The sequence below is a fragment of the Triturus cristatus genome, chromosome 4_2 (assembly GCF_964204655.1).
Source record: "Triturus cristatus chromosome 4_2, aTriCri1.1, whole genome shotgun sequence".
NCBI classification, from domain to species: domain Eukaryota; kingdom Metazoa; phylum Chordata; class Amphibia; order Caudata; family Salamandridae; genus Triturus; species Triturus cristatus.
In genome coordinates this window covers 896,933,409-896,961,217 of record NC_140586.1, presented here as the reverse complement: position 1 = coordinate 896,961,217, position 27,809 = coordinate 896,933,409, and positions in this window count along the sequence as shown.

Here is a 27,809-nt window from a genome sequence, read left to right as displayed (position 1 = left end):
AAGCTATGTCTATATTGTAGACAGAAAGTCAATTTTTTACGTGACTGTTCCCTGAAACCAAAACAAAGAGGGGAGTCGGGAAACTGAAGAACCTGGAATCTGCTGAGACAAGAGTTTCAGGTTGGACTAGATCGACAGTCAAGTCTCTTAGTTCAGATAATATCAGTTCAATCTCAACATCATTTTTTCATTTCCGCCTTACTGCTTTGGGGTTCACATGCAGCAGATATCTGTATAATGATTGATTCAGGGGCTGCTGACAATTTTATGGAGATGGATCTAGCCACTTGGCTAGGAATCCCTACAGTACGAAAGGTTAGCATAGAAGAAGTAAAAACCATTGAGGGAATTGCTAGCAAATCTGGTCAAATTACACACTCCACCCAAAGTCTCAGGTTACAAATTTAAGGACACCATCATGAATTTGTACACTTTGATTTGATTCAAGCTCTTCCATTTCAGGCCATACTGGGCATTCCATGGCTTGTGAAACACAATCTAGATATCGATGGGATAAAGAGAGTCCTCACTTTTGATCTGGGGTTTGTGCCACCAAATTTAGGCAGGACAATGTTACATGCAAAAAGTTAATAGCAACAGAGGAAAAAAAGATTCTAAACTCCCTTTGTGTTATAAGGACCATGCAGATGTTTTTGATAAGGTAAAGGCTACTGCACTTCCACTACATTATCCCTATGAGTGATGTATAGATCTGGTTCCTGGGGCTCAGATACCTATCAGTAGAATATAGACTTTAACTGTAGAAGGAAAATATATACATTTGTGACTATCTGGATGAAATGCTCAGTATAGGCTTCATTCGACCTTCCCATTCACCTGCTTCTTCTTCTTTATTTCGTATCCCAAAGAAAGATGGGGGTTTTCGTGCTTCCATTGACTATAGGTCCCTCAATAACGAAACCATAAAGAACCGGCACCCGTTACCCTTGATACATTCTTTATTATATCTGGACAAGGATGCAAAGGTTTTTACTAAACTAAACATAAGAGGGTCCTATCATTTGGTGCGTGTAAAAGAAGGAGATGAATGGAAGACAGCCTTTTGCTCCAAGTTTGGGTTGTATGAGTATTTGGTTATGTCTTTGTGCCTTTGTAATGCTACCGCATCTTTTCAGTGTTTCATAAATGAGATGTTGAGGGAGTTTCTGGAGGTATGTGCCATTGCATACATTGATGATATTCTAATCTATTCCTCTTCCATAACAGAGCACAAGACCCGTGTCAGGGCTTTCTTGCAGAAACTGAAAGAGAACCAGCTTTAAAAAAAAAATGGAGAAGTGTGAATTTGCAACAGTTTACTCGAAGGATCTGTTTTTGGATTAAGTATTACGGGCACAAGCCTCAGATGAAGCCATGAATGAAGCACTTACACATAATGGCTAGTTAGTCCATGATTTAATGTATGTGCCAACAGGTTTGTAAATTCCTACCTCTTCATTACAGCAACAAGCTTTAGAATATTGAGATACACATTCACTTATTGAACATCCAGGAGAGAGAAAGATAGTAGAAATAATGTGGCAGTACTTCTAGTCGCTTACTCTGCCCCAAAAGCGGTCCCAGGATGCTTGTTTCCGGTCCAGGGAGGACCTATCTTGGCAGTTTGGACTGGACTGTTTCCATGAGGAACAGGGTCAAGACTGATATGCATATGGCTGGGTCCAACCTGGGGTGGCGTGATGAGCAAAATAGCAATGGATTAAACCAAGATCTTTGTGACTGGGGGTGAATGTTTGCATTGTTCAGCATTCCACCCATCAATTGTTCCTTTTGCTTTTCTACTCTCCTTAAAGACACAAAACAATACATACAACAGTATAGTATGTGTGCCCAAAGTAAGAGCTCACATCAGGCACCTGCAGGGTTGTTAATACCTATGCCCACACCTAATGCCCTTTGGCACACTATTTCACTGGATTTCATTGTAGAAGGGAACTCTACCATTTTAGTTGTTGTTGATCTTTTGACAAAGCTGTCGCAATTTATCCCTTCTGCAAGGGTTACCCACTGCGAAGGAGTTATCGGACATATTCTTCCAGAATGTTGTTCCTTTGCATGGCTTTCCCTCTGTTATCATTTCGGACAGAGACACTCAGTTCGTCTCACGGTTCTGGAAGGGGTTGGGGGAATCCTTATGAGTCAATTTATCATTATCATCTAGTCACCATCCCCAGACAGATGGTAAGACAAAAAGGGTGAATCAATGCTTAGAGCAATATTTATGTTGTCAGTTGATAAATACCACTAGCAATTGGGATGGCTACTTATGGGCTTCTGAATTCACCTACAATAATGGCATGCATACCTCCACACAAATGTCTGCCGTTTATTGCAAATATGGGCTCCACCCTTGTTTTTTGCTTCTCCCAACTGAATCTGCATCTTGTATACCCACAGCACAAAAAAATGGTAGATCACATTCATGACATACAACACACTGCTTTTGAATATCTAGGTAAGGCTGAGGAAGTGTATAAGAAGCATGCAGATGAACATAGGAGGCTTGGTCCTGAATACAATGTTAGGGAGTCTATTGCCTTGAAGGGCTTCCGTTAGTTCAAACCTCGCTTTATTGGTCTTTACAAAGTCTTAAGAAGATAAACCCTGATGCCATGAAATTGGGCTTACCTGCTACATTGCATATAAACCTTGTGTTGCATGTATTTTTGCTCAAACCTGTGCCTCCCGATACTCTTATGCCTATTAGACCTGCATCAGTTTAAGTGGATGATGAGCCTGAATGTGACATTGAGGCTATCCTGGACTCTAAGAGATTACAGAGCAAACTACATTATCTCCTTCATTGGAATGGCTATGGTCCTGAGGATCGTTCTGGGGGACCTGCTGGACATGTTCACGCCCCTCGCTTGCTCCGACAGTTCAATTGGCGGTTTCTAGATAAGCCAAAGCCAGTTTGGGGCACTGTTGAGTGGGTGTACTATCAGGCCTGCCGCGCTCCAGTCTGGGGATGCGTCAGGGGCGGGGCTGACTCACACAGGAAGCGAGCGGTCACAGCAGAGAGTTGCTTGGCATTCTAGTGTTCTCACGACTGCAGCTTCCTGCCGTCAGATATTCACTTACCTCTTCCGGGTCCTCAAATGCTGCAGCAGCATCTCAGCATTTCACACCGCGGGGTCCTGGGGCATTGGCTTTGCGTGCTCTCCTACATTTGGGTTCCTGGCAGTCTTTGGGCCATTTTCCACAACGTTCACTGGATTTCCTGCCAAAGATAAGAACAGACAACTTAAAGATACTAAAGTATCGGTGACTATGATACCATTTTTACGCGCTCTGCACTGCTATGACTAAATATGTGAATATACTTATATGAAAACACTTATCTGATTAAGGGAGTACTGAACTTTCCCAAGAAGATGTTCTGGATTTCATGATATTTTCTCCTGCAAAAGAAAAGGAAACCAAGGACAAAATGCCATTTCGTATATGTGTTCTGACTACCTACTGGTACTGAGAATGTACATTTGTGTATTACATATTATAGGTCCTATATTTCATATATATATTTTTGATTTCTCTTTTTTGACTTTTTTTGATGTTTTGGATTTTTATGAGGTAATGAATGTCCTAAGGAATATGCGGTAAATTCCTGGTAGGGGCCTGTTTTTTGTGACACATTAGCAGAATAGGTATGAGTTCATTTCATACGGAAATATAAATTAGTACTCAGTCAATTGTTATATCTATTTCATATGCTGTCTTTTCCTTGTAGGGCAACACATACAAATGCTGATAGGCTTTCATACCAGACAGCCAACGGGAGGGGAATTACCAGGTACACATGAGTATTATTACGTATAAGGATTGTAGACTAAAACATACCTGTACTATCTCTCACTTCTTTTTATAGGTAACAAATCATCTGGCAGACTTAGGCCGTGGATTCTGCCAGGAGACCCCTGCCTGCTGAGGAGAGGGGTGCTGGATGGTGCTCTGCAGAGGAGAGACTGCCTAGAAGAGGGGATCAATAGCTCAAATGCTTCCAAGGTTCGGTGGGAGGATTACAAAGTCTCAGCTGCAGTGTTTTTAAGCTGTAATCCTTCAAAAGGCACAGAAACCTTGTGAACCGGCTCAGATTTACCTCTAGGACTCCTTGTGCACAAACTTCCATAATTGTGACCAAACTTTACACTTTCCTTTGTATGCTTCACTCATCTAGGTGAGTACATTTGGAGTTAGAATAGTAAATCTGTACTTCCCCTGGTATGCCTCTCTCATCTAGGTGAGTAGATTTGGAATCCGGATAGGTAATCTATAATTCCCTTATGTTTCTCTAGTCTGGGTGAGTAGATTTGGAGTTAGAATCGTAAATCTATATTTCCCTTGATATGCTTCTCTCATCTAGGTGAGTAGATTTGGAATTAGAATAGCAAATCTATACTTTACTCGGTATGCTTTAATCGCCTAGATGAGTAGATTTGGAGTTAGAATAGTAAATCTATGGAACAGGGACGAAGCAAGGAAGCAAGATGGTGGCAGCGTGATCACTGCAACAGCTCCTCTCCCCAACTCTGCGCTCCGTCGAATATAACGGAGTACACTCACCTGTGCCTCGCGGACTCCATCCAGGATTTCTTTTGGGTTTGTCCCGGTGGCCAGCGTTTTCACGGATGCCCTGGTTGGGACCAAGCAGGCGACCCGAGCTCCTAACGCCGGCTGTGACAACGGATTTCTCCTTGCAGAGGAGCTGCAGGGGCGCCAGTGGGCAGCCAGCTGGTAGACGCGCTGGTGAGAGCAGCGAGTTCACTGCGCTCCACCCTGTGGCTGTTGGTGAGAACTGCAGCTAAGGTGGGACATAGGCTGTCTCTACTGAGTCTTCGTACCAAAACAAGCTACAATCTTGTCTTCGGGAGGATGCCACCCAAATCAACAAAGCAAGTGAAGGAAGCGGTGAATAGAAACTCACCACAAATACAGCTGTCTCAAAGTAACAGTCTGGAGTCTTCCTTGAGTACTGGTGTTTTGGCAGGTAAATCCAATGAGCCTCGCAACGCTAAAAAGCAAGTAGAGAGTGGAGAGGTAGGGAGACGGAGGATTCAGACTGAGCGCACCGCCTGGCGGTAAGGGATAAACATAAAAGCTTTGGAAGAAGTGGGTGCAGCCTCTGAAATGGATAAGTCAAACACACTTTCTGTACCGCCTCAACCTGCTATCACTGAATTAAAAAAAAAATTAGAGATGGTACTTTGGAACATATAACAGAACCCCTTGGTTATTCAGACCCAGAGTTGGCTGTTCAGAATCTAAGTGCAGATCCGGTGGATGTCATGGGGGAAAATCCTGTAATCCATACGAAAGTTTAGGACGGGACGGCCAGGAATAATAAAGATGTCCGAAAAGAAAAGGAAACAGAATATGGTGATAAAAGGGAGGATGATAATGGAACTTTATTTGACCACCAAACCTATGGGCCAATACCTGATGAAGCTTCCGGGTAGGTGGGAGATGCCACATGTCCCGAAGAACTGTCTCTAGTAGTTGGTGATATAATTTCTGATGGCACAGGTAAGTTTTACTCACTTACTGAGGAGTCACTATCAGGTGTATCCAACTCAGACCATAGTGAGTTCAACGATAGCTAAAGGCCATAGCGAGACTCAGACAAAATAAAAGAAGGCGCTCAGGTGGCCCTGGCTTGAAGTGGGACTATTCGCACACAAGGATAATCGGTCCAACGGTATCGACAACCGAACAGACGGAATCTCCCCCTGGTGCATCTCAGGCAAAGGGAATAACAGATATGAACTCTGCACTGAGTATGATTTTGGATACTATAAAAGAACATTGTGCTGAGACTCGGGTAGATGGAAAGAAGGCAAGACAGGCTTCTAAAAAACTGGAGGGAGCAGTACGGAAAGTTGGCAAAACCTGTGCAGAGATCGGGAATCGGATTAACTTTCTGGAAGAAAGAACAACGGTGATCGAAAGGGAGCTGTCTGATGTTAAAGAAGAGACTAAAACCCATGATGCTCAGCTCACCAAGGCTATGTGGAAGCTGGAGGACATGGAGAACCGTATGAGGAGGAATAACCTCCACTTCTTAGGGATAAAAGAAGGCTTGGAAGGGGAGGACATTTGCTCTTTCATAGTAAGTCTACTTAAGGAAGCTTTCCCTGAGCTTGCAGGGTGGGAATGGGAACGGGAAGTCCAGAGGGTTCACCGGTTCCCTTTCACTAGATATAAAAACTCGGGCAGAGATTCAAACCAATCAAGGGCCATTTTAGTCTTCTTTGGTAATTACATGCGTAGGCAAGCTATATTTGAGAAAGCTCGATCCGAGGCTAGAAGGCAATATAAAGAGCCCTCTTTTTTTGCACACCCAGATTTTTGTCATGTTACCGTAGAGCGTAGATGGCGACTTCGGCAACTTATTAAGCCCTTTCAGGACGCTGGGTTCTAGGCATTTTTGCTTGCCCCTGCTAGGCTGAAGACAATTGTAAGTTGGGCGGTCAAGTTCATCACCTCAGAAATCCAGGCTAGAGAGTATTTAGATCAAGCCCGGTTGGATAAAAGAAATGTTTGAGGTATCAATACATTTGTGGGATTAATTTATATAAGATTTTCTGTCATAAGTAAAAAGTCATATATTCAGTTGGTTTCTTTCTTTTTACTATGTCTTCCTTTTCTTTCCCTTTTTCTTCTTCATTTCTATATGACGTTTCAGCTTGATAAAGCACGGAGGGAGTTTGGGGGGGTGCTGCTATGCTCCTTCCTATCTCCATCACTCAGACCCTTCTTGGTCTGGCTGCTTGTAAGGGTAGGGGAGGTAGTGTGGGCTGGAGAAGGGGTGGTGGGTTGGGCGGTGGGTGGGATGGGGAAGGGGGGGTTCACGGTGGTAAGGTGAAGTGTAAATTGCACCAGAAGCATGATGTTTATTATGGGTGTCATTTTATGTGAATACTTAAGGTTAGAGAGCAGTTTGGAAGGAAGACTGTACGTGACGGCCTGCAGGACCAGTACAGTATTTGTATTAATTCAGATATGGCAACACAGCTGGAAATAATATTTTTTGAGAATAATGGCTAAAGTTCGCATTGCGTCTATTAATATCTGTGGGCTCAATGACATGCCTAAGAAGAGGAGGATCCAGCAAGATCTCAAGGTATTAAAGGTAGATGTTTATTGTCTACAGGAGACACACATTGCAGGAATAATAGGAACCTACTTAAATCCCTGGGGCTGAAGGTAGCAGCTTACACTACACAAGATGTGAAGACTAAGGGGGTCGCAGTTCTCATAAAAGGCAGTGTCATCAACCCTGGTAGGAAAGCTGCCGACAGGAATGGTATTATTGGAATGCAGGCACACATCCGGCTCTTTCACATTATATACAGTCTATGCCCCTGTCCTAGATGGCCCAGGGTATTCTGTTTCTTGGCCAATGAATTACCATCTTGGCCAGCTCCGTTTGTGGTGTGTGGGTACCTACATCTGAATGGGTCTAGAGACATTCCGGGAACATTAGGAACTTCCAGTAAAGGGCAGAAGCCACATTCGATGAGGGCGTTTAAAATCGTTGTAAATAATATTGGTTTGGTAGATGCTTGGCCTAAACTTAGAGCTCCTGAGCCCGGTTATACTTTTTATTCAGCTCCACACGGCAAGTTTGCTAGATTGGTCTACTTTTTAACCTCGCTATCTATACTTCAAGAGGCACTAATAGAGCTCTTCCCCAGAGTTATGACGGACCATAACCCAGTAGTCCTAGAGTTTTCAGTAACCGGCACAAGGAAGGAGTATTCAAGATGGACTTTTGAGAGGGCTCTGCTTTCAGATAAAAAATGTATTGAATATTTGAAGGATTGGATCAGGGAATTCTTTGATAATAATAGTGGTAGCGCCCCCCCTGGTATGGTCTGGGACGCTTTTAAATCATCAGTGAGAGGTGAGATCCTGCAATACTGTTTGAGCGAGCGAAAAAAAGAGGTAGAACAGATTAAAAAGTTTTATCAAAAGCTTGCCCGATTGGAAACAGAATCGATTAGTACTGTGTCTCGTGGAGGCGAGGTGGTCAGAATCATGAGCTCTATTAACATAACTAAAACCTGTCTGAATGATTTCAACGCTGAGAGGTTTGCAGGAAAATATTTAGCTAAGAAGCAGGATTGCTATGAATATAGTGAGACGGTGGGCAGATTATTGGCAATCAGGGACAGACAGCAAGTGGCAGCAGGATATATAGACAGGATTAGAAATATGCTGGGAAAAGTTGTGACGGAGCCTACCAAGATTAGAGAGGGTTTTAGAGAATTTTATGAAGACCTTTACTCTGCTCCATCTTGCGATGGTTATCTATCAAATCTTGATGCACAGGAATTCAAACCGTTCAGAAAGGTCCCACAGGAGGAGGGTGCCCTAAGGGCAGAGATTTCACAGGAGGAGCTATTTAGTGCTCTTCAAGCCCTTCCATCGGGCAAGGCATTGGGAACTGACTGTATCCCTATAGAGTTCTATAAAGCCTTCTTTAGTGAGATTTATCGTCCTATGCTTAGTTTATTTCAGAAGATCACGGAAGGGGCTACACCTCCTGGCTCTTGGGGTATTGCGAATATTGTCATTTTTTTAAAAAAGGGCAAAGATCCAATGAATTTAGGCTCACATAGGCCTATAACGCTGCTAAACAGCGATGCCAAGCTTTATTCTAAGATCTTTGTCTCACGTTTGAACTCTGTGATGCATCACCTTGTTTCGGTGTGGCAGCACAGGTTTATACAAGGAAGAGGGACTGTAGATCACGTTAGGAGGTTAATTACCCTCTTTGATGCTACCAAGATTGCCTTTAAACCTATGGGGGTAGCTTTTTTATACACGCAGAGAAGACCTTCAACAGGGTGTCATGGAGTTTTTTATTGCAGACCCTCAAGGGTTACAGCCTTAGGGATTCATTTGTGAAAGCAATACAGGTCTTGTATGTCAGCCCTATAGCAAAATTACGAATTATGGGGGAAGAGGCGGCTCCATTTTCAATTGGCAGGGCAACGAGACAGGGTTGCCCTGCCTCTCCTCTACTGTTCGCCCTGTACTTAAACCCCCTTCTTAGGCGTCTGGAGGCCTCCACAGAAATCATTCTGGTCAGTCTACAAGGCGGGAACACCAAACTATTGGCCTACGCCGATGACGTGGCTATTATTTCATCTGACCCTGACCGTGCAATGTCTGCGGTTGAAAGTATTGCTGAAAACATTGGGACTCAATCGGGTTTTTTATTGAATAAAGCTAAAACGCAGATTGTGACAAATAGATTTGTTACATGTATGGATAATAGAACTGTAGAAAAAGTGGTTTACCTAGGCATTATCATTACGGCTTAGGTGGATGAAATAGTGGATTTAAATATCATCCCTATAATGGGGAAAATTAAGAACGATCTCCAACGATGGGATAATCTGAAATTGTCAATAGTAGGGAGATGTAATCTCATTAAAATGATGATCCTCCCAAAACATTTGTATATTTTTCGTGTGATTCCTTTGGAAATTCATAATTGTTGGTTTAAACAAATAGAGAAGGAGGTAGCTAGGTTTATTTGGTGTTACAGAGGACCAGGAAAGCTAATGTCTTCCTTTCCCTTCCAAGAGATAGAGGAGGATGGGGGCTCCCGCATTTTATGCTATATTATTTGGCGGCTTCATTCCAATATCATTGGCCTCTCTTTGGTGTTAAGGAAAAGGATAGGGAGGATCCCGGTCAAGTACCGACAATATATGAGCTATTGATAGGGTCCAGGCTAATGGCTGTCTCTTGAAATTCTATGAAGCAAGCTATTTTAAGAAAACGCGTTTCAAGGTACTAATCGCTGCCTTTCGTAATTGGGCAGGCATAAGGAAGAAACTTGGGGTAGGTAGGTTCAACCGTTATTCTCCCATAATTGGGAACGACCAACTGCCAAGAGCATTACAAGATACATGTCTGGCAAGGTGGGGAAAGGGTGGTCTATATAGAATAGGGGACCTGTTAGCGTGGGATCACATAACATCATTTGAAATAGTTAGGGAAAGGTCTGGTGTTGGCCCCCGGGATTTTTTTAAATTCTTACAGCTGAGAGATTTCCTATTTAAAAAGGCCGGTAGTGCGGCAGGGTTTGGACAAGTACCTCTGATGGAATTGTTAACCAGTAATGCGGGATCGTCAATTACACAATTATATAGATGTCTGCAGGAAGGAGTACCAGATGATTTAGATAAACATAGGCTGAAATGGCAGGATAGGTTGGGGGTTGAAGGTTCCTGTTTTATGAGATCACTAGAACTGTGGGACACGGTATTGTGCTCTGCCAATTTACGGGCTCAACATTTTATGTCTTTATTCGATCTATATATTACACCTGTGAAAATTGCTAAATGGGGTGGTGCAGAGGGGACTTCTTGTTTTAGATGTGCAACTTTTGGTGTGGATTTAGTGCATATTTTTGCCACTTGTCCTTGTATAGAATCTATAGGTCGCAAAATCTCAAGCTTCTTACAACAGTTCCTTAACGAAGATGTTCCTCTGACACCTTAGCTGATGCTATTAGGGGTAAATGATTTAGTTGGCAATGAAGTGGTAGAACTTACTTTCATAGCAATGGCAGTCCTCAGGCTCTGTGTCGCCTCAGCCTGGCTTGATTCACAACCTCCAACCTTCCAGCAGTGGAAGAGACGTTTTTTACATATATAGAATTTAGAAAAAGCACTTTACGAAAGAAGAGGCAGAAAAGGCAGAATCAAAGGGAATAGGATCTGGGGCCCACTCTCCTCCTGGATTGCATCTTTTTTAGAAACCGAAATTTCTTCCTTAAGTCCATTTTGAAATTTTTTGTTGTTATATTATGTTATTCCCTAGCTTATGCTTTATTGGTTTTGGTTATTGGGTGTAATTTATCACTCGATTGTTCCTCGTTTATCAAATGAAATTCTGGTTCTATGTTTGGATTGTATGTATATGTAATCAATGCTAAAACTCTTAGGCAATATCAATAAAGTAAACAAATTACACAATATCTATGACAATAAGAAGACCAAGGAAGACGGAAAAAATATGTTCAAATTTGTTACTATTTTAATAATTTCTTCTCATATTATTTAAACAAATTATATTTATACAAAACATCTAAAAAATGAAAAAATATTTAACACATTACATTTAATCAATATGTATAAATAAAAAGTTAAAAAGTGGCAATATCTTTATTAACTCGACGCACGTTTCGGCGTATACAACGCCTTCTTCAGGAAAGCTACACAATTATCTAAAAAAGAAAAAACATACTCAGATTTCATCAGTGGTTGTCCATATCTTGTTATGTATTCTCATGAAAAACATCTATTTAAACAATACATATCTTTTTTTTAAATTATCATAAAAAGCACCATATGTATCAATAGCAACAATCTATATACATAATCTGACGGTCTTCCTATGTATCACACATTACGATTTTATATTTATTTACGGTGCTATATCTGAGTGCTCAAAAATGAAGTTTAATGAAAGAGGTCTATTAAATAGTAAAGGCCTGTAACTTTATATAATCCAGAAACAGTAAGATAGAAAATAAGTAGCCTATCACTCACAGATCCCGTTTCTAGGTGAGGAGTTCCTAGTGATTAAAACTTGCAACTCCATAGTTGGTGGATGTCTTTAATTCTAATAAATGGCTGAAAAGAATGTATGTATCACCGTTATTATAGACCTGTATGATAGGGTCTAATCATCATTAATGTACATGGTAGCTGCTGTTTGTATAAGCTATCTATATGATTTCACTTTGGGAAAGAAATCTGACGAGATTTATGCTCATAAGATGTGCAATTAAAACTAATAAATCAATGTTAATAATTCAATAAGATCACAAAGAAATAAGAATAAGAAACAACCATTTCTTCTATTGCAAGGTAATTACGGGGTTCATTGTTACTCCGATTTATAATGTGTCCTTTTTTCCTTTATAAGGTTTCGATTTTGACAATAAATTGTGTATTGTTTTTTCAGAGGATACAAACAGCAGCCACCATGTACATTAATGATGATTAGACCCTATCATACAGGTCTATAATAATGGTGATACATACATTCTTTTCAGCCATTTATTAGAATTAAAGACATCCACCAACTATGGAGTTGTAAGTTTTAATCACTAGGAACTCCTCACCTTGAAACGGGATCTGTGAGTGATAGGCTACTTATTTTCTATCTTATTGTTTCTGGATTATATAAAGTTACAGGCCTTTACTATTTAATAGACCTCTTTCATTAAACTTCATTTTAGAGCACTCAGATATAGCACCATAGGACCACAGGGTCCTATCAGCAATATTATCGCTGTTTTCAATGGAACATCGCAGGAAAACCAGCGATGTTCCATTGAAAACACCGCTATCTCTGAAATATTATCGCCATAGCGCTATGCGTTGTAAATATAGCGTTATCATGGCGATAATATTCAGCGATAGCCGGCGATAATATTTCTATCGCTATGTACGTCCAGCGATAATTATCGCTGGCCGTGGATAATATGCCCCACTATTTCCCATGGTATGCCGCTCTCATCTAGGTGAGTAGATTTGGAGTTAGAAATGTAAATCTATACTTCTTGTGGTGTGCTTCCTTCGTCTAGGTGAGTAGATTTGGAGTTAGAATAGTAAATCTTTACCTCCCTTGGTATGCCTCTCTCATCTAGGTGAGTAGATTTGGCTTCAATCGTCTAGATGATTAGATTTGGAGTTAGAATAGTAAATCTATACTTCCCTTGGTAGGTCTCTCTCATCTAGGTGAGTAGGTTTGAAGTTAGAATGGTCAATCTATACCTCCCCTTGTATGCTTCTCTCGTCTAGGTGAGTAGATTTGGAGTTAGAATAGTAAATATATACTTCACTTGGTATGCTTCTCTCGCCTAGTTGAGTAGATTTGGAGTTAGAGTGGTAAATCCGTACTTCCTGTGGTAGGTTTCCCTCGTCTCGGTGAGTAGATTTGGAGTTAGAATAGTAAATCTATACTTCTTTTGGTATGCTTTTCTTGTCTATGTGAGTAGATTTGGAGTTAGAGTCGTACATTTATACTTCCCTTTATATGCTTCCTTTGACCATTTTCCACCCTCATTGTGAGTGGCCCAATCATTCCAATATGGTCAGTATCAAAGTTACCGACCCCATTCAAATTAAAGGATTTGCAGGAACACCACAGCTCCATGATGTGCCATTTTAAGATTTGACCAGCTGTAAGCAGGTAAAGTCTCCAAGAGAAATGCCAGCCAAAAACATGCTGGAATCTGCATTGTACATCTGATTCCTGCATGCTATTCCCCCAAAACATATAATCTCTGGGTTTTCCCCCTCTATGATTTGCCGGGACCCCCAGTAAGTCATTTCGGGGATAGGCAAAAATGGGTGTCTTTACAGACCACTAGTAACCAGCATATTAGTGGTATCATATATTGTGTAGTTACTATATGTGCAGGTTAATATTACTGAAATCAATTCTGTGACACGCAACCGCTCTGGCTCAGTACCCTTAGAGTTGCGCACTAAAGGGATTCTCTTGTTATTCAGTTGTGTCCAAGAGCACGGAAACCCTAGGACATTAGATGTAAATCACACCAATTGTATAACTTGAGCCAGTAATCCCTGATTGCTCTGGGACCTCTTGAGCAGGTCTCGCAGCAGGACAGACGTTTAGAGAGGAGGGGCAGTGTGCAACCTCCCCATCAGGGGCCTGTACTCTTGGATTATAATCCTCTTCACCCAGTGCCAGGCACCTCATGGTGTGACTGAGGGACCCTTAGTCATTTCAATGTGTTGAGGCTGACACTCCCTCTTGCTGAAAGGTGGAGCAGCACCGGTGGGCGTGCCGTTTGTTAAATACACTGGAGAAAACACAAAATCAGGTCAGGAAAAAATAGGCTTGGAAAGTAAGGTTTTAGTTCCTGAAAACAAAACAGACACCTCTTCAAAACCACAAGCCTCTAAGTGTGATTGCCCTTGTAACCTGCACAACTTAAAAGTATCTAAGGCAAGCCAGGGAGAGTAAGGCTCCCAGTAAATAAGGGCACTTACTGAGAACTTACGTTTGCATTAAAAGAATAATAAATTGATGTTTTAATTTGCTTATAACAATAGCAAACGTTTTCCGTACTCCATCCACGCCACTGCCATTTTTCATTCAGCACGTGCTGGACAGCATCGCTGGGGCTTGCGACGTATGTTTGAGATGCCATGGCATCCATCTCGACCTATCTGCTGTGTTTGATACAGTGAAGCACTTAACTCTCAATGAATCCCTTGAGGAATATGTGTGCATTAATGGCCTGGTCCTCAAGCGGTTCACATCCTAACTGACTAAAAGGTCACAAAGGATAAAAATGGACTCCTGTCTTTCAAGCTTTGTTGCCTTAACTCAAGGGCTTTATTATGGTCCATACTCTCACTAATCTATTCTTGAACATCTTCAAATCATACTGAAGACCCTTTATCATCAATATGCGATGATGCATAAGTGTATATTAATATCTTCTGTCCCAATGAAGTTTCTGATCTTGCTCCTACTCGAAAATCAGTTTTGGACTGGATGACCACACATATTAAAAACATACTCCATCTAAAACAGAATTTCTGTGGGGCGTGGCCAAGATGGCGACCGCATAGGATGTGCCTTGCGATCACTCTGGCCCGCCGAGTGCTTTAGCCTTGATATAGCACTCCATCTATAGCTCCAGTGAGTGGCAGACTCCTGACCTGACCGGCTGACCTGCGGCAACTGCCTACGAAGGACCTGAGCGACCGCGGCCTCCCTGCTCTGCGCTGTGTCGGGACGCCGGTCTGCCGACCACGAGGCACGGCCCAGAGACCAACGGCTGCGGCCCGGCGCAGAACGGCCGGGACTTACATCTGGTCTCCCTGCCGAGCGCTGCAGCCTGCCTGCGACCTTCCTGGCTCAATCTTCGCCCCGCGTGGGCCTCAGGCACCTGCCGCACTGCCTCCCCGAGGGTGCTCTTCCAGCGATTCGGGACTCCGGACTGTCCCGGACCAGCATCACCAGTGCTTCGATTCCCCCGGGGTGCCTTGGTTGCTCTTGGGTCCCGCCCTGGTGGGTGCGGCATGGGGGACGGCCTCAGTTGAGCCCGGGACTGGGCAGCGCCCCCCCACTGCCATTGGTGCCTGCTAGCGCGGGTCCGCTTCGGGGTGGTGATCGGCACCCGCTGCTGTTTGAAGAGGCAGTGGGGCCCGCCATCTTGCCGAGGCCTTGCCCGGGGTAAGTCCTGCTTTCCGGCCCATCTACTGGCGGCCCGGCTCGCTTAGCATGCCAGTGCCCACCTTTGCTTTAAGTGGCGTGATCTCCTTTGTGCGTGTCCGCCTCGGGGTGGGGGGCGGAGCCCGCGGACCGCCGGTCTCTGAAGCGGCGGGGACGCCCACCATCCCTGCAGCTGTTTGAAGAGGCAGGGGCGCCCATCATCTTGCAGAGGCCTTGCCCGGTGTGAGTCCTGCTTTCTGGCCCATCTCCTGGCGGCCCGGCTTGCTAAGCATGCCGGCGCCCTCCTTTGCTTTAAGTGGTGTGATCTCCCTTATGCGTGTCCGCCTCAGGTTGGGGGGCGGAGCCCGCGGACCACCGGTCTCTGAAGCGACGGGGACGCCCACCATCCCAGTGCGGCCTTGCCTTGGGGGGGACTTGCCCCCTGACCCATTTTTCTACGGCTCGTCTCTCTCCCGCCGGCGGCCTCCCTCCTGTGAAACTCGGCCGTCCCAGCGCAGGCATAGACCCTGAATGCGGCCTTGCACTTTGGATTTCGCAGGGCCCTGCTCGCGCCAGTTACTGAGGAGCCCCTAGTTCTACCCGGACAACACCTGTGCGGGTCCTGCCATCTGCAGCTGCAGAGGGCAAAGCGAGAGGGACGCCACTGTTGGTGAGGGGAGCGCGGGAGATGAAGATTTTATCGGATGATGAGGCGCGCTCCCCCACACACTGTGGTTGAATATCACATCTGCCCGGGGGTCGGGAACCAAGCTCACACTTGATGGCGCTACTGATTTCGGGGTGGAACAGAGGTACCTGGCTATACCCGGTTGAGCGCCTGTCGATTGCCCTCCAGCACACCCCATACAGGTTTCTGAACACGTCCCGTAAGTCCCCCGGCAGGAGCGACGGACGACTCTGCCCCAGCACCAGGACACGCACTCTTCTTACATTCGGACCTTGTCCAGCTAACCCCAGCGTCCGCCCCACCTACGCCTTGTATCCCAGCGCAGCCTACTAAGTCCCTCAGTGGCTGAGACCTTTTAAATCAGGCCTTTCGAGCAGTGGGTCCTCATGGCGATGGGGCGGCCTAGGAAGTATCGCTCGGTCAGGGGCATGCTGCAGGCCAAGACTGTCAGTCAGGGCTCGGAGTCGGCTGCGGGGGTGGCGGAGGGTGCAGATGCCCCGGCCACAAAGGCCTTTATGACCTCACTCTTTTCAGCGCTTAAGGAGGACCTCCAGGAGCTTAAGGACCAATTGGCAATGGACCTTCGCGAGGTCCGCCGAGACGTCTTGGAGATAGGAGACCGTGTTGCGACCCTGGAGGTGCACGACAACGGACGTGACAAGGAACTTGAAATGTTACAACAGGAAATTATTCTCCTCAAAGAACAGCACGTTGAACTGCAGGGGCAGGCGGAGGACCTGGAGAACCGCACCCTCCGCAATAACGTTTGTATCCGCAGAGTGAAACAGGGAGCGGAGGAAGGTGACATTGGGGAATTTGTCCAAGCCCTTTTTCGTCATATTCTAGGCCCGGAACATACCACTGAGATCCAAATCGACAGAGTGCATCGAGTGGACCTACCTCGCCGGGCAGCTGCGCCGCCACCGGACATCCTGGCGTGTGTTCACAATTTCCAACTGAAGGAACTTGTTCTTCGCAAGGCTAGGGACTCACACTCTCTGCAATTCCGCGGTCTTGCTCCAACACTCTACTAGGACCTCTCTACCGTCACTCTGTTTAGACGGCGAGAATTCAGGCCCATAACTCAACACCTGAGGGAAAAAGAGATCCATTATGCCTGGGGCAATCCATTCCGCATTATCTTTAAATTTGATGGGAAATTGCGCCAACTGCGGTCTCTCCAGGAAGCCTCCGATCTTTTGGGACTCCTGCCTCCGAACCCGCCCCGCCCACAAAAGGCCTCTACGCCCCGCAACGGCAGGCCGGATCGCTGGCACACAGTGGTCAAGCCTTCCTCATCGTCTCATGGGCCGGATGCAGCCGCTCGAGTGAGGGAGAGGGAAAATGTCCTGGCCTCGCTGGCAAACAGCCCTGCTAATACCTCCCCTGCCTGACTCTCTGAACTAGCACACAGATGGAACCCTCCTCTCGAGCGGGCCGGAGGACCGGCACCCTTCTACCTACATGGACTTGGTTTGTCACCACACCCTCGAACTGTACCCTTTTGACGGACATGAGTCACTCCCGCCCTGTTGCGGTCTTATCCTTTTTCCTACAGCAGACGGCCGACCTAGGTGCGGTCTGATACAGTCATTGCTATTGCAGTTGTTTTGTTTTTGGGGTTGTTTTTTTCTTTCTGGGGTGGGGTGGGACGTCCCCTCAGTGAGTTCCTCTGTCAGCTATGCCTGCCGGCGGGCGAATCCGACGCCATGGATTCGCCCATCCACATAGAAGAAGTGATTTCTGCAATTGCGCGGCTGAAGTTACAGAAGGCCCCAGGGCCAGATGGCTTTAGTGCCCCTTTTTACAAAACTTATTGCGCTGAACTCGCACCATTATTAACCCGATTGTTTAACTCCTTTGCAGACACAGGATCCCTCAACCCCTCCATGCTGCAAGCTTCTTTTTCGGTCATTCTCAAACCATGCAAGGATCCGGTACTTTGCAGTTCCTATCGCCCAATCTCATTACTAAACATAGATGCCAAACTATTCTCTAGCATTTAAGCGCACAGACAAAAGCCTCATATGCCAGGTCTTGTAGATCCGGATCAGCCCGGTTTCATCCAGGGGCAGCAATGTGGGGATAATACCAAACATATATGTCACCTGATCGATAAAGTGCAAAAGAAGAAGCCCTACTGTTGGCGATCGACGCGGAGAAGGCATTCGACCGCGTGCACTGGTCGTATCTCTTCGCGACACTTGAGCTCTTTGGCCTAGGGCCACGGTTCCGGAAATGGATAGCGAGTATCTATAGTGCGCCCCAGGCGGCGGTGTGGGTCAATGGCGTCCTCTCTGACCATTTTGAAGTGGGGCACGGTACAAGGCAGGGCTGCCCCCTCTCTCCCCTGCTTTTTGCCCTCTATATGTAGCCTTAGCCCAGCGACTCCGGGACATCCCTCTTGCACGCGGCATCCCTTTTGGCCTAGACCAGCACCTCATTAGTTTATATGCAGACGATCTCATTTTCTCAGTGGCACACCCGCTAATCTCTCTGACGGTTATTGTGGATGACCTCCAGACGTTTAGCCAGTTCTCCAGCTTTAAAATGAACATGATGAAGTCGCAAGTACTCAATCTTACCGCCAGTCCGTTGACAGAGGGAACACTCCGCAATCGCTTTACCTTTGAGTGGGTGACAGAAGGCATTACAAACCTGGGGCTGGTCCTCCACAAAAGCTTAGTGCAGACTGCAGAACGGAACTACTCGACCCTATTGAAACGGATTCGCACAGATATAAATCCTTTGACTTGGTTTGGGAGACTGCCTGTGGTCAAAACGAACGTACTGCTGCGGGCTCTGTATTTATTCCAAACACCGCCACTAGAACCACCACCACACACCCTGTGACAGATACAATCGGCGATTGAGGGATTTATCTGGGGCCCGATCGCACCGCGGCTACGGCAAACGCAGCTTCAACGGCCTAAGAAATTTGGTGGTCTCGTCGTCCCTAATCTTACACAATATTTTCATGCTTTGCAGATACGCTACGTGGTGGAGTGGAACCGACGGAGAAATATTGGGTCTTCATGGACCAGACGGTAGCGGGCCATCACATCTGGCGCGACGTATGGATGCTGCAACCAGATCGCGCTTGGGGCCTTTACTCCTCTCCTGTTACGTGCCCCACGTTGCTTGCTTGGGACAGAGTCTCCCATAAGGCCAACCTGACCACGTTTCCCTCTCCCATGACGCCGCTTTTCATGATCCCCACCTTTCCGCTGGGGGTGCATAACGGCGCTGTGTCACTCTGGATGTAAATGCTTAGGGCACCTATTCGATTTCAGAGGCCTTATTCCCTTTAAGGAGCTTCAATCGGACTACAACTTATACGCTACCCATTTGTATTTGCACTCCCAGATGATACACTAGATCTCTAGCACCGCGGCGCGCTCACTAGCATATCACCCGTTTTTACCATTCGAGAAATGGCTAATGTCCAAGAAAGACGACAAACACCTCATCTCTGAAATTTACTCCTTCCTTTCCACGGCCCTCCCTAGAAATCGCACTGCGAGTCAGAAGCGCTGGGTGGCAGAACTCGGGCGCGCGCTAACGGACAAGGAGTGGGAGGATGGTTTTTATCACACACACCACACTACGTTTTCCTCGAGCCACACGGAAACTGCCTTTAAGATCGCGACATATTGGTACTCGCTAAATGGCAACCCCAATCACCTTCCCTCTGCGCTCATTCAGGGGTAGACAAATGGCGCTTGCGTTGAACGCTGCACCTAGGTTTATACTGGCAAGGTGAAAATCAGACCGGGTCCCGGAATATATAGACTGGGTACACCAACTCTGGAATCTTCTGGCAATGGAGAACCTTTCTATGGCAGCAGCAGGGAAGAGTGAAGCCTATGCTAAAACCTGGGCCCCCTTTTTAACTATTCTCACCACAGAATTTCGAGAACTGTCCTGCCCACAATACCTTCGTGTCCTCAAGCTGATCCCTGACGACACCTCAATCCTCCCATAAAAACACGTGACACGGACCCCTTTCCACTTACTGAAGTGATAGACCCAGAGTAGCATAAAGGGAACACGCGCTGACATTTCCCTTTTTCCCTTCTGGTTAGCTCACTGAGGAGATAGGGATAGGGTGGGGGGAGGGGGAGGGCTTTGGTGGGATTGATTATTGTTTCCCTGTGTTTCTGTTTTGATTAACGTTCATACGCGATCTATTGCAATGTGCCTGCCACCCTTATGGGGTCACCAAACCACTACTGAGACTCCTTGCTCCTCAACTGCTTTATCGCCAGCCTACAACTCGGTTCATTGCTTGCTACATTTCTTAAGCAGACGTGGCCGGCCCTGATGGGTTGTAGACGGCTTGCTGTGTTTAATACTTGGAACTCATATTCGTATCATGATTTGACTTGCATATCCTGACTATTCTTAGCCGGCCCCCTGGGTTGTAGGCACTTCAACTTGGTTCTCTGCATTATACATTGTCAATAAAAACGATTTAATACTAAAACAGAATTTCTGTTTATCTTATCTTCCCAGTCACCACTACAAATTCATCCATCACTCTTGACTGCAAACCTTTCATCGCTGACTACTCCAAATTTATGGATATCATTACTTTCAGATAAATATCAACACCATGACCAGAAATGCACACTTTCAATAGTGGTTGCTCTGGGGGATTCCACATTTCACCCCTAAACAAAATCTTAAGAGTCTTGTCCAATCACTAATGCAGTCAAGGATGGACTACTGCAACGCTCTCCGGACTGGACTTTCCAGAATGACTCTCGCTCCTTTGATAGCAGGGCACCAAGGTAAGCACGCTTTGGGCCTGCCACCAAAAGGTATGAACACATCTCATTGGTATTTCTAACTCTCTGATGGCTTCCAGTTGAGGCTAGAGCTTTATATAAAGTGGACTACATCACTCTTTTTTTTTTTTTTTTTTAAACCTTTATTACAGAATTCAAAAGATATACAAAGATGGGCCTACAACCTTCGGGCCGGCCGCTAGCAAACAGTAAGAGCATAAAATACAGTTAGTAAACACACGCTGCAGCGTGAGAGAGATCACAGGAGTTGAAAGAAGCGTTGGCGGCCACACCGTCCGGACCCCCCAAATGGCGGTTCCATTTTTATATAAGAAACGACAAACAAATCCACAAGGCAGCAAAAGTCAAAGCAGCAGTATGAGCTCCCCTGGGGAGGACCCTACCGATCCACAGGAATAGCGGGGGGGGGGGATAGGCCGGGGCGGAGACAAAGTGGACTCAATGCCCAGAACCAAGGCGACAAGCAGACTAGGGAGACGGGGCCAGTGCCAGATCAGGCGTCAGCGGCGGGGTACAAATTCCGCCACGGTAGGAGTTCCAGGGGCCCCACACTTTCACCCATTTCCCAGGCTTACCTCTCGCAACATACACTACCTTTTCCCGAAACATACACCAATCCATGTTGTCCTTCCACGCCGAGACCGTTGGCGACCTCTGGGAGCCCCACAATTGCGCTATGTCACGCTTGGCCACCATATATCCCAGAGTCACCCACCACGTCTGCGGCACTGAGCAGTCAGTCGGCTCCCACACATTTAGCAGACATCTCCTCGCCTCGGGAAGCAGCGTCACATGCTTGACCGCCTGCAACACCGCATGCACACCACGCCAGAATCGCGCCACCTCCGGGCATTCCCACAATATATGGAAGAAGGTCCCTAAAGAACCACACCCACGCTTACACAACCCATCCACGGCATATCCCATACGCATCAGACCCGGTCCCGTAACATAGACCCTATGGAGTATTTTTAGCTGGACGAAGCGAAGGCGGGCCGGTATGGCCACCTCTTTCGGGGAGGCCACCGCAGACACCCAGTCCTCGTCATCCAGCTCCAATCCATCGGCGACCCACGCCTCACGAAGGCTAGTCAGCAGCCCCGAGCGATCGTTGATGAGCTTTTTGTAAATCAATGAAATCGTGCCATCCGGTACATGCCCATCTAGCACTCTATCTTCCAGAGGGGAGTACTCCGGGATGGAGGCAACATCCGGGAATACGGAGCACAGCGCGTGACGGACCTGTATATATCGAAAGTACTCCCTGTCCTGCAACTGGAATTCCGTCTGCAGCACATCGAACGTTTTGAATCCCCCCCTCGTCCAGAGATCGCCCACCTTGCTGATGCCTATCATGTCCCACTTCTCAAAGCCCTTCGAGGTCCACAGGGAGCCCAGCCGCTCAGATGCATACAGTGGCGTCGCCCGGGTCAACCGATCCTTCCACCCCATCGCCAAGTTTGCCGCGTGCCACACCCGTACCGCGACCCGCGTAGGGCCCGTCAGACGTGCGTCGAGCGATCTAGAATAAAGCGCCCGATTATAGTCGCCACCCGGCAGTAACAGTTTATCCATTTCAAAGGCCGGGTTAAGAGCGGGCCCATAAAGGCCGTGTTTTATCGCAGCCAGCTGGGAGGCCCAGTAATACCGTTTGATGTCTGGGAGGGCGACCCCCCCGTCGTACCACGGGAGCGTCAGCTTCGCAAGGGCGATACGCGGCCTCCCCTCCCAGAACAGGTGTCGCTGCAGACTCTCCACCTCGCGAAAGTAGCGCGCCGGGACAACGTCCATCGTGTTCTGTAAAGCGTATAGGAAACGTGGCAGCGACATCATCTTAAACAATGCCGCACGGCCGAGCGGTGAGAGCGGCAAGCGCCTCCAACGCGCCACGTCCTCCTTCAGGCGCTGGAGGGGGGGGAGCAAGTTCTGTTTATATCGGGCCTCAGCGTCCAGGGTAATAAAGATACCCAGGTACTTAAATCCCTGCGGAGCGACCTGGATAGGACAACCCCGCGGAAGGATAGGAGCCTCCCCGGAGAGGACATACACACAAGATTTAGCCCAGTTGATGACTAAGCCGGAGTTGCGGCCAAATGAATGCAAAACATCCACTAGTACAATCAGCGATTTACGCGGGGAAGCAAGGTATAAAAGAATATCGTCCGCGTAAAGGGATACGCGATCCTCATACTCGGGGGTCCATCGGAGACCATGAATAGAAGGGTGCCACCGCAGCCACTCCGCCAGGGGCTCCAAGGCAAGCGCGAAGAGGAGCGGCGACAGCGGGCAGCCCTGCCGCGTGCCGCTGCCCAGCTCAAACGGAGCCGACACTCTACCGTTCACCGCCACCTGCGCCAGCGGTCCGGAGTATAACAGTTTCACCCAACCAATGAATCCCGGGCCAAAACCAAACTTAGCCAGCGTCGCCCAAATATATGGCCACTCAAGCGTGTCGAACGCCATAGTGGCGTCCAAGGATGCCAAAATGGCCTGCTCTCGTATGAACGGGACCCGCGCGAGCACCCCATGCAAACGCCGCAGGTTGAGCGCAGTGTTGCGATGAGGGATAAAGCCGGACTGGTCCTGGTGAATCAGATCGCACACCACGCCAACCAGCCGATTAGCCAGCACCTTGGCGAGAATTTTGGGCTCCGCATTCAACAGCGAAATGGGCCTGTAAGACGTGACCCGATCCCGCGGCCTCCCCTCCTTATGAATAACCACGATAGTGGCCAGACGCTGGTCCAGTGGGAGGGAACCCGCCGAGCGGGCCGCGAGGAACATAGCACGGAGATGCGGCGCCAGCGTATCCGGTCGTAGTTTGTACAATTCGATGGGAAGGCCATTAGGACCCATGGCCTTGCCGGAGGCGACCGAACGTATGGCGAGGGCAATCTCCTCAGATGTTGGGGTCGCGTCCAACAACACTTTATCCTCCTCCGAAAGGGAAGGCAGCGCAATGTCTTTAAGCAGGGCATGGGAATCCTCTTCCGAGCGGGAAGATACCGGGGAATACACCCCACGGAAATATTCTGCGAAGCAATCAACAATTTCTCCCGGTTCAGTGACACACACACCATCCAGTTTCTCAATCGACGGGACAACTCGACTCGCTCTCTCCTTTTTATCCAGCCACGCAATCAGTTTACCAGCCTTATCACCCACATCATACAGTCTCCCCTGTTGCTCTCTACTGAGGCTCCTGGCTGCCTCCGTGACGAGGGCCTTGTAGTCCGCCTGCTTGAGTCGGAGAGCATGCAATTTGTCATCCGTCACCCCACACTCCAGATCACCCTCCAACTCAGTTATCTCAGTTTCAATACGGGTCACCTCCTCCCGCTCGCGCCTCCGGGAATGGGAAATAAGGGATAGGGCCTCCCCCCAGAGTACCGTCTTAAACGCCCCCCACAGAGAAACCGCAGACGACACAGACCCCACATTGTCTTCAAAATATCGCTCAAGAGATTTAACCAAATCTGCGCGAATTGTGGGGTCACGCAGGTACCAGGGATTAATCGGGACCACCCTCCCATCCACCCTCGGGACAATGTCGAAGTGCAACAGGAGCGGGGAGTGGTCTGAAATACCCCGCGCCAAATGTCGTACCTCCCCAACCCTCCCCGCCTGTGCCGCTGGCATCAGGACATAATCAAGCCTCGAAAGACTGCCATGAGCCCCGGAATGAAAGGTGTACTGTATCTGCGTAGGGTGTTTCAGCCGCCAACAATCCACCAGCCCCAAGGTATCCAAGAGGCCGGATAACCACGCTTGGGCACGGGGGAGATCCCTAGGAGGGTGACGATCCTCAGTCCCGGAAACTACAGCGTTAAAATCCCCCCCAACCACTAGAATCCCCTCCGGAAGGCCAAGGAGGAGGCGCCCCAGATCAGCAAAAGTAGTTGTTTGCAACCCTGGCGGGACATAAACAGAAACGAAAACAATCACTCTACCCTCCAATCTACCCACCAGAGCCGTGTATCGTCCCCTGTCATCATGGAGCACCTCATCAACTTCCAACGGGAGCGAGGTTTTAACCATAATGCCCACACCCCTCGAACCAGACGTGAAGCCCGAGTGGGCTATAAGGCGATAGCCCCGTCTGTTCATGGCACGAAAGGAGTTTCCAATGAGGTGTGTTTCCTGCAGAAATACTATATCGGGTGAAATTCGTTTTAAGAACTGCAGGACCACCCCCCGTTTTATCCTGTCCCCCAGTCCATTAACATTCCAGGACAAAAGACTCAGTCCCCTACCCCCCATCATAGCCGAAATCGATCAATCTCCCCCCAGAGAGCACTTTAGAAATAGCACAACAATACTTCTGCCTTGTGGTACAAATAAACAATACCCAACCCCAACCCAACAGCCCCAACAAAACTCCCCCCTCCCTGCACCCCTGCATGAGCCCAAACAGCCCCCCCAACTTGCAGTGTGCCTGTCACCCCTATGTAAATTAAACTACTAAGACCCCCTAGAGGAGGAAGGAGAACCCCCTCGAGACCCAGCACCACCTCCAATGGAGGGGAAACAAGACACAACAGTCAAAAGACCCTAAGCTTGGCCGAAAGTGGCATCATCCGGAGTGAGCCCCCGTGTCAGTACCTCAGACCCGGTTCGGTGGGCACTCTCCTCCCGTCGCCCCCCCCCCATCCCGACCATGTCCCCCAGACAAAGTGTCCAACCAGTCCCCGGCCGTTTCAGGACGGTCAAAAAAGTGAGTGCGACCATCCGCCTCCACCCGCAGCCTGGCCGGGAAGAGCATGGCGTATTTTAAGTTCATGCCTCGAAGCCGCCGCTTGACGCCCAGGAAACTCAGTCTCTGCTTCTGGACCGCCTGCGTGAAATCAGGATAAAAGTTCACCTCCATATTCTCCAGCTTAATCGGCCCTTGCAGTCTGGAAGCTTGCAAAATCGCATCCCTGTCCCGAAAGTTGAAAATACGGGCAATAAGAGGCCGCGGAGGGGCTCCGACCTTCGGCCTGCCACCGGGAACTCTATGGGCCCTCTCCACCGCAAAGAATTTACTCAGTCCTCGAGGCTGGAGATGGGTAGAGATCAGGTCCTCCACAAAGAGATCCGCCGCCGACTCCTCCCGTCCCTCGGGCACTCCGATAATGCGAATATTATTCCTCCGGGCCCTGCTCTCGGAGTCCTCCAGGCGCCGATCCATGAGCGCACTTGCCTGACGGAGCCGGTGCACCTCCGTCTGAAGGGCCGCTACCTCAGTCGTGAGGCCCGACGCGGTGTGGGCCAAGGAGTCGACCCGGTCATTTGTCTTAGAGAGATCGGCTCTAACAAGGTTGACATCGATGAGGACCGCGTCGAGTTTGTGTGCCAAGGTGTCAAATTGCTGGCCCACTGAGGTCTTCATCTCAGCAATGGCGCCCATGACGTCCTGCAAAGTCAGATCCGTAGGCAAATCCGGGGCATCCGGGGGGGCACTCGGAGGACTTGTGCGATCCGCCGGGAGACCCCTTCGGGAGGGTGTAGCGGTCCATGATGTTGGCCTGATGTGCGGTGCCACGCCGGGTCGACTTGGCCTTCAACCGATCCCCATCCTGCTTCGTGGCCATCGTCGTGTGTCTCGCACCCTCACCAGCCACGCAGTGGAGAGCAAGCAATCAAGGCCGAGAGCCCCGGGGGTCACCCCAGGACGGCAGAGCGGGTCACCGCAGGCAGGCAGGCAGGGTCTCCCAGCGAGGCCACCCCAACACAAAGAAGCGCCGTAATCCCACTTGCGATGATGGCAAGGGGACTCAAAAGCGAAAGTGAAAGTGTGGGGTACGCGACTCGCCAGGCCCAGCCCGCCGTTGTTGTTCACTTCGCCACTGGGTCGCCCCCAAACTCGAATCCGGGGTCAGGAGAGAAGTAGGCCGCAAACTTCAGTCGGTGCTCACCCCGGCACCCGGGGTCCGATTCAAAAACGGAAAAAGGGTACCACCTCGGCTCAGGCTCACCGACACAGTCCCCTCAACCGATTCAGGATGAAGACAGGATAAACGTAGGAGGTTGCGGAGGTCCTCGGGAGCCTCGCACCTACGCGGCCATCTTGGTTGCGCGCTAGGCTCCTCCTCCGACTACATCACTCTTAATTCCCTATACACCTCCATGGCATCAAAGCAGCAGACATCTGTCAGGCTCACAGACTCAGTGCTGACTCAGTAGCATTTAGGAAGTGACACACAATGGCACAATACATTTCTGTTAGTGCTTCCAGAGTCTGGAACCCTTTGCCACTTTGACTACGAATCACTGCTTCATTGCTTATAACCCCTTCTTTTCCAAATATATTTTTAAAATGCCCTCTACTATCAGCCCCTCCTCAGTTAGCTCCTTCCTGGTCTGTTTCTCCTTTACTATGTACCCCTTCTTTCTTTCCTGATCTCTTCATTCTCTCTGTAAGACATTACTCCACCTGTGCAAACATTCGGAACCTCGCTGTCTGATTAATTGCCCACAATCTTTCCACACCACTTTCCCTCATTTTGGGGAGCCACCCTTCGATCATATCTTTTCATCATCTACTTGAGGATTACTGCTGTCTAGCAGGGTGTGCTGTGTTATGTTTATGCTGCTTATCGTTCCCCTTTTACATCTTGTAAAGCTTCCCTGACTCCCCATTCACAAGCGCAGCTAAATCAAGCTTTTCAAGTACACAAGCAAAGTCATACACAACATAGGACCAGAATACCTGAACAGCTGCATACACAGGGACCTACTCTCAGCCTTACTCTCACTCACACACACTCCCCACAGTTGCTAAAGCAAAACTGGAGGTCGCTCAATCTCCTACATCTCATCCATGGCATGGAAGTACCTCCCTCAACACATCAGAGCCACCTCCTAACTTTTTGAGTTCCGCAAGAAGCTGAAGACCTGGCTCTTTGTATAAGCACCTTGGTGAGCACACATCTAGACACCTGCCCAAGCGCCTAGACACCCTCTTGGGTAATAAGTGTGCTATTCAAATCAACATAACATAAAGAATCCTTTTTAACGCCACCCAAACCTGTGGCATGGTAAAGGGTGGAGTCAGAGGAGGAGGGCCAGAGTCTCTCCTCTTGCCC